Source organism: Helianthus annuus, chromosome 3 (assembly GCF_002127325.2).
Source record: "Helianthus annuus cultivar XRQ/B chromosome 3, HanXRQr2.0-SUNRISE, whole genome shotgun sequence".
Lineage (NCBI taxonomy): Eukaryota > Viridiplantae > Streptophyta > Magnoliopsida > Asterales > Asteraceae > Helianthus > Helianthus annuus.
Window position 1 is genome coordinate 78,435,310 of NC_035435.2, and position 14,396 is coordinate 78,449,705.

At 36.7% G+C, this 14,396-nt stretch overlaps 1 long non-coding RNA gene across 1 annotated transcript; it reads left to right on the forward strand.

Moving 5' to 3' along the window:
• The first annotated feature begins 11,051 nt into the window (after positions 1–11,051).
• LOC110927735 lies at positions 11,052–12,822 on the forward strand. Its single transcript, XR_002585854.2, has 4 exons — positions 11,052–11,925; positions 11,989–12,052; positions 12,158–12,217; positions 12,302–12,822. It is a non-coding gene; the product is annotated as an uncharacterized LOC110927735 (long non-coding RNA).
• The last annotated feature ends 1,574 nt before the right edge of the window (positions 12,823–14,396 follow it).

Below are 14,396 nucleotides of genomic sequence, written 5' to 3' on the forward strand. Positions count from 1 at the left end.
GTAAAAGGATTAGTTCATTAAGGTTTCCAAAGCCAATAAGGCTTTGGATGGGGTCTCAACAGTATCTGCGATGATAACAGATGCATGGACAGTGGTTAGCTCAGGGGTTTGAACATTTTTGGGAATGTTTTTCTCTAACCACTGTTGAGGGTCTTGGCCAATCATCTATTGATAACCAAAAGGATACCTGTTCACTTTGGGTTTAGAGGGCTTTTTGTAAGCCTCATAAACGTGTGGAATCCTTTGGTATGATGCTTTTTCCTTGCCTTTTCTGAAATGATTGGCTGGAGGTGCAGTTGTCACCTGTACATCCCTTTGAATAGATGTTTGGTTCAACTGTTTTGTGACAGCAGTTTGGACAGGGATGAACAGTGGTTGTTTCTTGGTGAACTTAATAGATGATGCTGATGAACTTAAGAATGTTTTTGCAGTGTACTCTTTCTTCTTTTCATCAAAGTTTTTGAGATACACATATTCCTTAGTTTTGTGGTTATTTTTACCACAGATGGTGCAGCTTTCAGCAGAAACAATAACATTTGTTTTGTTTAGATCATGTGCTTTAAGATGAAAACAGTCTTTTGTTAGATGATTCTTCTTTTCGCAAAAATCACAAAACAGGTTTTAAATCTTTTCTCTTTTCTTCCTTTTCTCAGATTCCTTTGCAACAGAGTTTTGAACCTCTGTTGGGATATCGTTGATAGGAATGATTCTTGCTTTTGGAGCTTTTACACCATCAGTGGTTTTGAAATCCATTGGTTTGAAGTTTTCCAGGATATCACACTCATCAGACCATGTGGGTTTAAATTGGTATTTCTCAATTTCCTCAAAGGTTGAGGATCCCACAGGTCTTTCCAGAGTAATTTTGTTACCAAGATTGTCAGTTATTTTAACCTCTTGGCCATCTTTGTTGGTTGGAATTATCTCAGTTGAACCAGCTTGTTTTCCAGCAGTGTTTTCAAGATCATCATATTTTCTATGTCCAATACCAAATTTAACATTGCTCTCAAGCTGTTTTGCAAGCATAACCTCATACCCTTTACAAGACTCCACCCATCTTTCACAGGTGATCTGGGTAGACTCCAACTCCTTTTTGCAAACTTGGTATTTTTCTACCATAGTTTGGAGTTGAGTTTTGGTTATGCTCTGCTCTTCTTTTAGACTGCTGATCTCTTTATCTTTTTCAGCCAATTTGTTTCTAAGTTCTTTTAATGACTTTTCAAATTTGACTTCATCAGATAAGATTTTATTCCTAAGGGTTTCATTTACCTCTTTGATGTTAGCAAATGCAACAATACATTTGTCTGAACACAGTTTTTCAAGAACTTGAGGTGATACCTTAGCAGCAGCCATCATGGCACAGTCACATTGATGATCACCTTCTTCATCAGCTCTAACTTCTTCCTCACCGGCTTTCTTCTTTTCTTCTTCCTTTTTGTCTTCTTTGGACCAGGGGTCAGACAGTGGTTCAAGCAGGGTTTCTGAATTTTCTCCCAGCAGTAGTTCACCAGCAACTGCAGTAACCACTGCTTCAGCAACTTCATCCATTGTTTCAGCACTTAGCTGTTCACCTTCAGTTTCAACCCCTTCTGGTATTGACTCTAATACCATCAAACAAAATTCATCATCAAAAGTATCATTAGAAGCATAGAGAGCAAAATTTTCATCACCAAGTTCATCAGGCATGTTGCTCCAATCAACAAAGCCTTGTGTGAAAAAGCTTTGCTGATCTGGTTGTGTCACTGTTGGAGCAGCTTGTTGAGATGCAACAGGTTGCACTTGTGCTAGAGGAACAGGGGCCTGAACATACTGAATTTGTGGAACAGTGGTTTGAACATAATGCACAAGCACAGGGGCTGCAGCATAATGATCAGTGTTAACATGTGCTGCAGGGGCATATTGGGTATAGTGCACAGTGTTTTGTTGTTGTGGTCTAGGGTTTGAGCCAGGGTGAGTGATTATGGGACCAGTGGTTTGACTCCTACATTCCCTAGCAAAATGACCTAGCCTATTACACTTGTAACACTTGATTTTTGACTTATCCAACCCCACCCTTAAATTCCCATGAAGCCCTGGGAATTTTCTCCCTGTTCTTTTGTAGAATTTGCTTGTTCTAACACTAAGCAAAGCCAATTGATGCAAAATGTCCATCTCTTCTAAGTCAGTGGGATCAAAATGTTGCAAATCATTTAGTTCAAAGCATAAGTTATCTGACATCTGGTTTTCAGTATTTGCAGAGTGAGAATCAGAGTTGTTAAAATTACCACCAGCAGTTATGTCAATAAAATGATCATAACTCTGATCCTTACTGCTGCTACCAGATTCTTCCTGACCAAATAGAAGTGTGCTGCCAAATGAATAGTCATCAGCAACTTTTCCAGACTCTTGCAACTTCCTTTTCTGGTTTAACTCCCTTTCATAGGTCAGGAGTCTACCATGGAGTTGGGTCAGGGTCAGATCTTTGAACTCAGCTGAATTCCTGGTGACAAAAGCAATTGTGTCCCATTTTTCGGGCAATGATCTAAGGAACCTGCTATTTTGAGTTGCATTTGGAAATGTAACTTTAACAAGCCTTAGTTCACTGATGAGACAACTGAAACGTTCAAATTGTTGGGTTAGTGACTCCCCTTTGATGTGACAAAATGTTTCATACTGCTGATTCAGAATTTCCCTGTTGTTTTCAATAACCTCTTCCGTTCCCCCAAATTGTTCATTCAATGCATCCCATAATTCTTTGGCACTGTTACAATGTAACAGCCCAGCATAGATTTCATTGGGTAGTGTAGAAGCTATGATGCTAAATGCTTTGGCATCAAGTTCGAACTTCTGAAAATCAGATTCAGTATAATTTTAAGTTGGTTTAGGAACGAACTTCTTGGTGTCCTCAGTACTTGGCACCATAGGAACATGAGGACCGAAAACAACAGACCTCCAACATCCAGTGTGCTGTTGAGCAAGGATGTGACACATCCTTCTCTCCCAGATGTTGTATTCATTTCTTTTAAGCATAGGAGGTTTAAAAAGCGAGCCAATGTTATTCTTATCATCTTGAGACTGTGACAACATCCTGGTTGTTTTACAGGCACTGATTAATCAACTTTATCGGTGATTAAACCTTGCTCTGTTTTTCAACAAGACAACCAAACTATCAGTATCAACGATTTCGAGCTGAACTATTTACGTCAAAATGATTGTTAAATCAAATTTGGCTGTCCAAGCTCTGATACCAATTGTTAGGATCTGAGTGTGGATTCATTGTGATTTGTGTTTGAATTAAGATGGATTTATGAATGAGTTGTGCAGCGGAAATTAAATGGAAGCAAACTTTTCACAATCAAACAGAAGAAATGCTTTCAATCATACATTTTCAACACAGAATCAAATGATTAAATTTATTTTAAACTCTGATTACAATGCATGTATGATTCGCAAACACCCCCTCAGCCCGAGCTCAGAATTTGTTCATGCAGGAAGAAGATGGTGAATGAGCTAAGCAGAACAGTACAGAGCACTGTTCTATTTATAGGCACTAGCAAACTACTGAGCATCTAAGCTGACGTCACCATGAAAGTGACATCTAACCTCCTAACAAACTCTTAACAACTGACCTATACAAACACTGCTAAGCTAACTACTGATGTTACAATTCATTACATAAAGTAAACATAAACTGTTGCTGCATCCTTCCACTGCTATGAACCCAGCAGTACTTGTCATGATCAGCAGTGCCTGAAACAAGGCAGTAGATTGAGCAGCAGAGCTTTAGTTATTCAACAGTCTTTGACTTGATCAGCAGTTGTAGTCAGCAGTTTGCATGATCAGCAGATAGGAGGTCAGCAGATGTTGAAACTACTTTCAAGGGGAGAGACTTGCATGCAAACATCTTCTTATTCTGGATCTACTGCTCTGATCCAGTTTTGGCTTTCATTATCTGTTCCTTTGGCAGGGTTCAATCCCAACGACTAGGCCGACAACAAGGACACGTCGCTCCAATCAAGGTGCGCCAGCACCAGAGAACTTCTAGAAACCACTAATGGTCGACACCAGTGAGACAAGGAGCATATCCTCTATGTTGTCGCCTTCCGGCCCAAGGCCCATCAGCCCACATCCTCTTACACCTCTCCGGCTATAAATAGAGATTTCAGATCATAGGTTAAACATTCGGTTCTCTTCACTCTCACTCTTACCACACACTTATTTCCTCAAAGCAGATACTTATTCTCACGCCGGAGTATGGTTAAGAGGGAAACCCCTATATTCCCCTCTTAACGAGTTAACGGTGTTCTGTTTTGCAGGATAATCGGATCATTAAGGAGCTCAGGAAAGTTTAAGAAGATTAACCACTATGAAAGGAACATAAAGCAAACTAATTAACTTTAAAATTAGTTCCGTGTTTCTTCAATAGCCTTGGATAATTTACCATGGATACCTTAGTTTGATAAAACTTTTTTTTTCTCTAAATACTATGCTCAGTCGGATATGATAAAATTGTGTTTCACTAAGGGGAGTGAGGGTGGTATCACTTGCAAAAATTCTATCACTCACAAACATCCAATCAAGTTCTGCCATGTCATCAATCATTTTTCCATCACTCACATCTTTTTTTAGTGGCAATTGTCATCACTCACAACACCCAACAATAAACCCTCACACCCCCTCACATCCATTTATCACTCACACCCCCATCACTCGTTGATTTTATCACGGACTCATGGCTATCACTCGTGAATGTTGTTGGTGGCGGTGGAAGTTTTGTTTGTTCCACGCGTTGAATTTGGCTATCACGAGGGATAATGTATCCGCCCCCACTCCCCTAAATAGTATGCTCGGTCAGTTATCCGTTTGTGATAACTGTCTAGGTCAGCTATTTTTAAGTTTGATTGTCCGGTATTGATTACTGACAGTTGGAAACCCGACACTTGTCAAATAAATAATGCTTCACAAACACTTAACTTACCAGAAATTATTCCTAATTTAGTCGTCCGTTAGAAATTCTGTCAGTAATAATAATACCAATCACATTTTATTAATAAAAGTAGCAAACAAAAACAAATGTTATCTCTACTATATTATAATGCATGAGAGAAAGACATTTTAAGATATCAAAAAAATAAGAACTTTTTCTTTTTTAATTTATAAATACACCCCTAAAATGAGGGTAATTTTGTCTTTTAACTAATAATTATATTTTAGTCCCTCATCTTAGTACAATTAGGGGGTGTTTGGCTTAGCTTTTTGAAATAACTTATTGACTTATTGGTTTTTTCAAGCCGATAAGTAAAAATAATGTTTGGACAAGTGAAAATGACTTTTTGAAAAAACTTTTTGTATAAGGTGGAAAAGTCATTTTGAAAAAACCAATAAGTCAATAAGTTAATAAGTTGTTTCAAGAAGCTAAGCCAAACACCCCCTTAAATCCATATGTTTCAACATAATTATGGGTAATTAGTTACATTTTTCTCCCTCCACAACAAATTTTTAATTTTGTACATATTCTTTTCATATCTTATAACACTACAAGAAACACGAGCATTAGCAGCGACACCAAATAAGTCACCGCTAACGCTCACAACCAGGAGACCTAAAACAAGGGCTAATGCTGTGCGTTGATTAGTAGAGGGATCTGACAGCTAGGCTTCTTTTTTTTAAACTATAATGTTTAAAAAAATCCAAAAGTATTGTGATAACCTACTCATTTTTGTCGACGTTTTGATAGTTGTCTTAGTCAGTATTGACGTATGGATTAAAAGATACAACTAGATGATGTCTTAGTGTACAAGTGCTTAAACTCGTACTTAGTCATTAACCTAGAATGTTTAATAGCTACAGAATGTCGAGTGACTAAAACCTTATCTTTAACAAAATTATGGATAATTAGTTAGTAATTACACTTTATCCCCTTATAAAAAATTAACCCCCCCCCCCCGATTTTTAAACGGTCATAAATTTTTGATACGTTAATATATAATGCATATTCGAAGGGTAGTTTTCGTAATTTGCACTTTTTAAGGGAAGTATATTATCTGATGCATCATGTACACCTCATTAATAAAAAAACACACATATATCTGTATCTGCTTATTAGGGTTTCTCTATTATCACATTTCTCATTTCAAATCTTATCCGCCCACACACTCTCTCTCTCTCTAGCGACTCTAGAAGTTCAGGGAGATTCAAGGCTATTGATGAAGATTTCACCCGATCCATAAAAAATCTGACCTCTAGGTTCAGATTTAACTTTCATCGGCAGTTGTAGGTGGTGGTTGTCTGGTAGATATAGGTTTTAAACAGTCAACAAACCCTAAGGTAAGATCTATATTCTTGAGTTTTCATATATGCAATGCATGTTTTTGTTCATCGGCGTAGATGGTGGTTTTCTGGTAGATCTAAGTTTTAAACCCCCAGCCACTCCTTTTCTCTCTCTCTCTCTCTCTCTCTGTATCTCTCTCTCTCTCTCTCTCTCTCTCAAAGATTCAGATTCAGAACTTGTTCATGGGGTTTTTTATAAGCTCTCTTCTTTGAATCTTGTATGGTTTTGAGATGCCTAGACCAGGCCCAAGGCCTTATGAGTGTGTTGGAACAACATGGCATAGTGTAGACCTCAACCAATTAGAGATTTTTTCTCATATATTCAAGACATGTTTAGGTTTTGTTCACTCTCTGAATCCCTTCGTCTCTATCTCTAACTTTCTTATTAATGGGTGTTGTCATCTTTTTTTTATTTTGTATTTTTGTAATGGGTAATGTGTTCTTGTAGGGTTGTGAATAAGATGCATAGCACATGAACCAGGAGGAACAAAGAATGGGCAGAGAAGCTTTCAATTTTTGTTCTTAAAGCTGATGAAACCATGTATTTTAAATCAAATCCGGAGATATTCTGGTTTTGATTTGATTCTTTTATGCGGAAAATAAGCAAATTAATTTAGGGCACTTTTGCTTTGAAATAAACAGAGTATCTAATTTCACTTTTGTATTTTATACTTTTGTTAATCTATATCTATACTACATATAAAGGATATCCAAGGGATATGATTGGTAATTTTCCAATGTGTTGAAAACACACATAATGCAGGTTGTTGCCAATGTGTTCAAAACGGGTTCGGGTCAAAACGGGTTCGGGTCAAAACGGGTCAATTAAAAGTTGCAGGTTGTTTGTCGAATTTCGTACAATTTCAGTTGATTTTCGATAAGTTTCGGTATATTGTATATGTATTTCAGACTGATTCAATGTGTTTCGGTGTGATTTCGACGAGTTTTGAACTAAATTTTAATTGATTTTAGGTGAATTTTGAACAAGTTTTTGATCTGTCTCAGATCAATTATTGTCCATTTCGATCTGTTGCATTGATTTTCGATAAAAATTTCAATCATTTTGAACTTGTTTTCAGGTTGTAGTTTTGAATATTTTGAACTGTGTACATTGAGTTCAAAAGATTTTCATTAAAAAAAAAAGAATTTGTTTAGATTTGTAAAAGATAAGCTGGGCTGTTTATGTTCTGATATAGCATGTATGATGTGAAACGAATAGATTTTGTCGAAGAAGATGAGCTGGGCTGGGATGTGAAACTGAGTGTTAATCTGCCAGTACAGTTTCAAACCGAATCGTTTCGACCAGTACCGGTTCGCGTCGAAATGGTTCAATTCGAAACGGTTCGGGTCGAAATGGTTTGGTTCGAAAACGGTACGGGTCGAAATGGTCCAAATCGAAACGGTACCGGTCGAAATGGTACAGATCGAACTGTTCACGTCAAAACGGTTCGCGTCGAAACGGTACGCATCGAAACGGTTCGTGTCAAAACGATTCGCACCGAAACAATTTGGTTTTATTTTCTTTAAGTGAGTGGGCGGTTAATATTAGAGAGACACTTATGCGTTATACGTTTTCCATTATCCCATGCTCGCTTATTTTGCGATAGTGGAAAATGAGTCTATCGGGAGAGAACGCTACAATTTCATGCAGGTGAACTTCATCATCAACTTTTTATAATTCTTTTATAGAGTTAATTACACAAATAGTCCCTCTGGTTTAGCGCGAATCACAGGATTCGGTATCAACTTCTTTAGTAACAACTTTGTGGCTTGTGATTTTAGTTTGTAACCAGTTTGGGTATTAACACCAACTTCCATTAGTTTTTCTGTTAAATTTGAGTAGAATAACTAAAAGGATATTTTGGTCATTTCCTCTTAATTTAACAGAAAATTTAACAAAGCTTAGTGGTAATACCCAAATACGTTACAAACTGAATGTAACGCCCCGCGTCCTCAAACTTTTGTCTTTTGGCAAGACTAGTCCCTATACTATTTGAGACTTCAGTATGTTAAACTATGTGAAACATTGGTGAAACTTTGTGATACTTTGAAACTGACACTTGATGCTTGATACTTATTAACTGCTATGAATCTTGATTCTTGGTGGGACTTGAAACTTGATACTTGATACTTGATTCTTGACTCTTGATACTTATTGAACGAGATTCTTGATGCTTATGGTACAAGAAACTTGATGGAACGAGAGACTTTGACACTTTGTTAAACAAGAAACTTGAAACTTGACACCTACTAGCTAGCTTATACGTAGACTTGAAACATAGAAACTTTTGTGTTAGTTATACAATCTTATCAGGTGACGATATCGCACAATAATACGCAACGCGGCACTTAATCTAGCACGCAAATCGAATCGAAATTAGAAAAACTAGCAAACGGGTCTCGGTTGTCCGCATGGACATCCAATCAGATGACCTTCCGATCGGATGACCATTCTATCGGATGACCATCTGATCGGATGGCCTTTCGACCAAACAGCCGTCCGACCCAGTGCACGCTTGCACCGCCTCACATGTCTCTGTCACCTATAAATACCCGCTGTCACATCACTGTTCATTGATGTGACAGCCTCGTCCGACCCAGAGCTTTTCAAGTCATTCTCTAACACTTTTCTTGCGATTTCAAGCGATTCTTGTAAGTTTTCTCCATGAATCTTGTACTTCTAGCATCATTACACAATTCCCCACCATTCCTTCCACAAAAATCATTGGTTTCCTTCACGAAATCACTCGATTTGGACTCTTGAAGGTGACATCATCACAGGTTGCTAACCCTTTACCCAAAAAGACATCATCACAGGTTGCTTATGTAATCGGTGAGTGACGTCATCTCATCGGAAATGGTGCAGATCCACCTGTATTCTACACTTTTAAACACGAATCTTGTAACGCTTTACCATTTTCTCAAAGGAAATTTATACTTTTCAACTTTTCCCTAAAAATTCTTAACTTTTCTACTTAAACCCGAGGGAATCTAAACCTAAACTGGCCTAGACTCGTTCCTTAGTCTGGGGTCGGCTTGGAAACAGAAGTTCACTGGAGAGATGACCAATTTACGGGTCAGACATGAAGCTCTGTCAAGAATAGTTTCCCTGATCAAATGGGTGATTCCCATCCGATCAGATGAGTTGAACCTTGGTGGGTTTTCCGTTGCCTTGATACGTTACCACATCGTCTCCATTAAACTCGAACTTAGAAATTTTACAATAGTTTCAAAGGAACAAGATCACAACAGTCGGACAATCATCCGATCGGACGATCATCCGATCGAACGATCATCCGATCAAGTGTCTGTTCACTGTAGCCTTCAACACTTAAACTATTTGAATCAGAACTATAAACTATTAAATTTTCACTCGAATAGTCATCCGATCGAACGACTTGAATTTATACTACAATGAAAACTTCAAAAGTTGAAACATTTTTGCAAAACACACTACTGTCCGAACGACTGTCCGATCGAATGGGTTCCATCTTGGTCGAATGGTCATCCGACCATCCGTCCGGATGACCATCCGATCAGGAAACCTGTCAGACACTTTTACTCGATGTTCGCACGATTTGACATTCTGTTCAACGCTTATATTGTTATACTATAATTAGACTAACCCCAGTGCTCCCTTCGATCCAATTAGTCGGTGTTGATACTTAGCACCCACTGTGAGTATACTTGATCCCTTTTTGTCTTAAACACTTTTGGGATGCAACATGTATTCTACAAACTAGACACTTGACACTTGAAATTTACTTGGAAACACACTCTATCCGTATTGTACATATACTTGTGAAACTTGAGACTTATATGCTATGTGACGTTTAATCCTTGTATGTGACATGTCTTAACAATTATGGTACTATGCATATGCTATAGGTTGTAAGCCCCGCCTGCTATTCTCTTGGGTATTGTTAAGATCAAACCTCCCGTTAGACTTTGGGAAAGGCAATGAACGTTTATAGCTCGCGCTAGATTCTTGGGATTATTGCGTTGGAAATGCGTGTTACATAGGGACTGCGTTAGCTTAGCATGGTGAAACTTGTTATATGTTTTCATGGCAGATATGAGTTTTTGGAACGTTTTAAACTATTACGCTATTATGTACTCAAACTTGTATACTCGCCAACATTTTTGTTGATAGTATTTTATACATGTTGCAGGTTGATAAGTTTAGACGCTGAATAAACAAGTTAGGATGATGCCTAGAAACTCACCTAGTTAATTAGTCAATTTCGAACAACATTTGAATTGTGATGTAATTTGATAGTATGTGTGGTGGTGGAGCACGTTGGTTGTTTAGACAATTTTCATGAAACTTGATTTAATTATATTGAAATTATTAGTGTTATGGAAACTCTTGAGCAATTTGAACGCTTAGTGTCGCGCCCCGATGTTTCTGCCATTGGTTGGGGTGTGACACTGAACTCACAAGCCCTAAAGTTGTTACTGAAAAAAGTAGATACCCAAACCTGTGATTCGCGCAAAACCACAGGGACTATTTGTGTAATTAACTCTTCTTTTATATTTCCTTGCTTCTTTTTTTCTTTTTTGAAAATTCTACATGCTAGGTAGGATTATCTTTCAAAACAGGATCATTCAGTTGTTTTGATTCTGAAAAACACATATGATTTTTGTATTTATTTTGTTTGACTGTTAAAATAATGTATGTTTCAATTTCATGAGATTATTTGCAGGTGGTTTAATTTTGTTTTATTTTTTCGTTTTGCAGAAAATGCTATTGCCGTGTGGGCAGTTTATTCTGCACATGTGGAGGTACACAAATCACCAAATGGAACATACCGGACACCTTCTTAAGCATCCGTCATATTTTTTGGTTGTTGACTTTCTTTAGTACACTTTTGACTTTCAAGATCAATACAAACCCGCAGTGAAAGATAAATTTTATGTTTTAGAACCAGTATTCTACATACTTGAAGTAACAGGTTGTATAAAAACTAACCACATTTTTTATGTTGAGCATACCTGCTTACATGGGTTCAAAACTAACCCAAATGACTTGCAAAGTCTTCCATGGGACATAGTTATTACATAATATAGATTGTTCATCATAGCAACTCATATTTCGTGAAACAAACCTGCCATGCAACGTGTGCCAAAAAACACAAGTATCCACGGCAACGCGCGGGAATTCCCACTAGTTCTAGGAAGAGTATATGGATCTTAAAACTCTATGGGGTGCATAGTGCTAATGATGCCGTTAACGCCCTAATTAGGTTGGATGAAAGTACTAAAATTGGGGTTTTCTTACAGCCTTGTATGGAAGGTGCCTTCATAGTTCATCTTGTTTGTGCTTTCTTTTAATTATTTTTGTTTATGATTGAGGTTTAATCATTTAGAATTCATGAAAACTCACATCATTATGTTTCAGCATCTGGTGTACAAGCTAAACTCAGTGCACCAGATGCTGAACTTCAATTTGTTTGTTTTGTTTCTAACGTTGGAGATAGAGAGCAACATTAAGCTGAACTCAGTGCAGTGTGCAGGTGTAGACAAAAAGGAAGAACTACTATGGATGCCGACAAGAACAATATTACCGAAGACCAATGCTTGGCGAGTGAGAATCTGGAGCACAACTTTTTTGGTTTTGTGAGTTTTTACATGTTTCATATTGTTTATTCTAGATCTGGTTGATTTATTTGATATGAACAGGGTTGTGGAGCTGGTACGGGTAATGTTTCGAATTCAATCCTGACATCAGGCAACAGATTGATAGGTAATTTTTTTTTTTTTTTTTTTTTTTGGGTCGACCTAACGCTCATGTAAGATTATTGATCATAATTAAAAAAAAAATTAATCATTGGTGGTCGTGTTTTTGCAGGGGTTTTTTCTTGAACGCAAACCTGAAGAAGTAGTCTCAATTATTCAAGAAGTCACTCAGGTATTATTTACTTTTCGTTTCTGTTTCTTGGGGTCCCACGCAATATAAGAGTCAAATTATCATTCTTGGCATTATTGTCTTTAGACGCGTTATTACTCGATGATAGAAACTAGCATAGGGGAAACGCTCAGGATCGCAGATGTAATGGCGGAACGTAGTGATCAGAGTCTTTGGACCATTTATACGCGTTCTTGGCATTATTGTCTTTATACGCGTTATTACTCAATGATAGAAACTAGCAGAGGGGAAACGCTCAGGATCTCAGATGTAATGGAACGTAGTGATCAGAGGCTTTGGACCATTGATAGGAACATGAAATGTGAGATTTTACAGACCATTGAACTCAGAATCTCAGATGTAATGGTGGAACTTAGTGCTTTGGTTATTATATAAGTTTGTTTATTTTGGTGTTTCTTGTTTCTGGTTTAATTAGGCCCTCACTATCTGCACACCCTGTTTGCCTATCTGCACACTTAGGGTTTATATACGCTGCGTATTAGTCTATACGCAGCGTATAGGGTTAACCCTATACGCTGCGTATAGACCTATACTCAACGTATATAAACCATGGATTTCAGAGCCTTATCAGCAATCAATGTACAGAAAACAAGGGTTTATATACTCTGCGTATGGACCTATACGCAGCGTATATAAAACTCATTTTTTGTATTTTTTATGTATTCCTTTGTTTATTTATAAAAAAAGAAAATTATTTATACAAAAACAATATTATTGGTAAATAATACAAATATAAATTCTAAAATTAAAAAAAATATACAACTATTATGAATTATAAAAATTAAAAAGAAAATTATTTATAAAAAAACAATATATAAATTATAAAAATTAAAAATAATACAACTTCTATTAATTATAACAATAAAAAAATTATTTATAAAAAATAATATTATTGGTAAATAATATAAATATAAATTATAAAAATTAAAAATAATACAACTACTATTAATTATAAAAATTTAAAAAGAAAATTATTTATAAAAAACAATATTATTGGTAAGTAATACAAATATAAATTATAAAAATTAAAAATAATACAACTATTATGAATTATTTATAAAAAACAATATTATTGGTCTATAGGCATATACATCACCTATACGAGACTTATACTATACACTATATGATACGATGCAACACGATACGCTACTATACGATACGATATAACACCCGTATAGGTCTATAGGTGTATATATGTCCCGTATAGGCCTATAGGTGTGGTTTAGTTCCCGTGTAGGCCTATAGGCGTATACAAGACCTACATAAAATCTGTACAAGACCTACATGGAACCTATACGCTACCACACTATACAATACGATGCAACACGATACGCTACTATACGATACGATATAACACCCGTATAGGTCTATAGGTGTATATATGTCCCGTATAGGCCTATAGGTGTGCTTTAGGTCCCGTGTAGGCCTATAGGCATATACAAGACCTACATGGAACCTATATGAGACTTATACTATACACTATACGATACGATACGATGCAACACGATACGCTATTATACGATACGATACAACACCTGTATAGGTCTATAGGTGTATATATGTCCCGTATAAGACTATAGGTGTGGTTTAGGTCCCGTGTAGGCGTATAGGGATATACAAGACCTACATGGAACCTATACGAGACTTATACTTTACACTATATGATACGATGCAACACGATACGCTACTATACGATATGATATAACACCTGTATAGGTCTATAGGTGTATATATGTCCCGTATAGGACTATAGGTGTGGTTTAGGTCCCGTGTAGGCGTATATGCATATACAAGACATACATGGAACCTATACGAGACTTATACTATACACTATACGATACAATACGATACGATACAATACGATACGATACGACACTATAGTATAGGTCACGTATAGGCCTATAGGCAGATACAAGACATATACGAGGTTTATACGAGACTTATACTATACGATACGATACTTAAAAATGTTTTTTTTAAATTCACCCTTTATATACGCTGCGTATAGGCCTATACGCAGCGTATATAAAGGGTCAAAAAGTTTATTTTTACCACATGTTTACGGTTAAAAATAAAAATTTCCCTTTATATACGCTGCGTATAGACCTATACGCAGCGTATATAAAGTGTCAAAAAGACAATTTTACCCTTGCATATGACT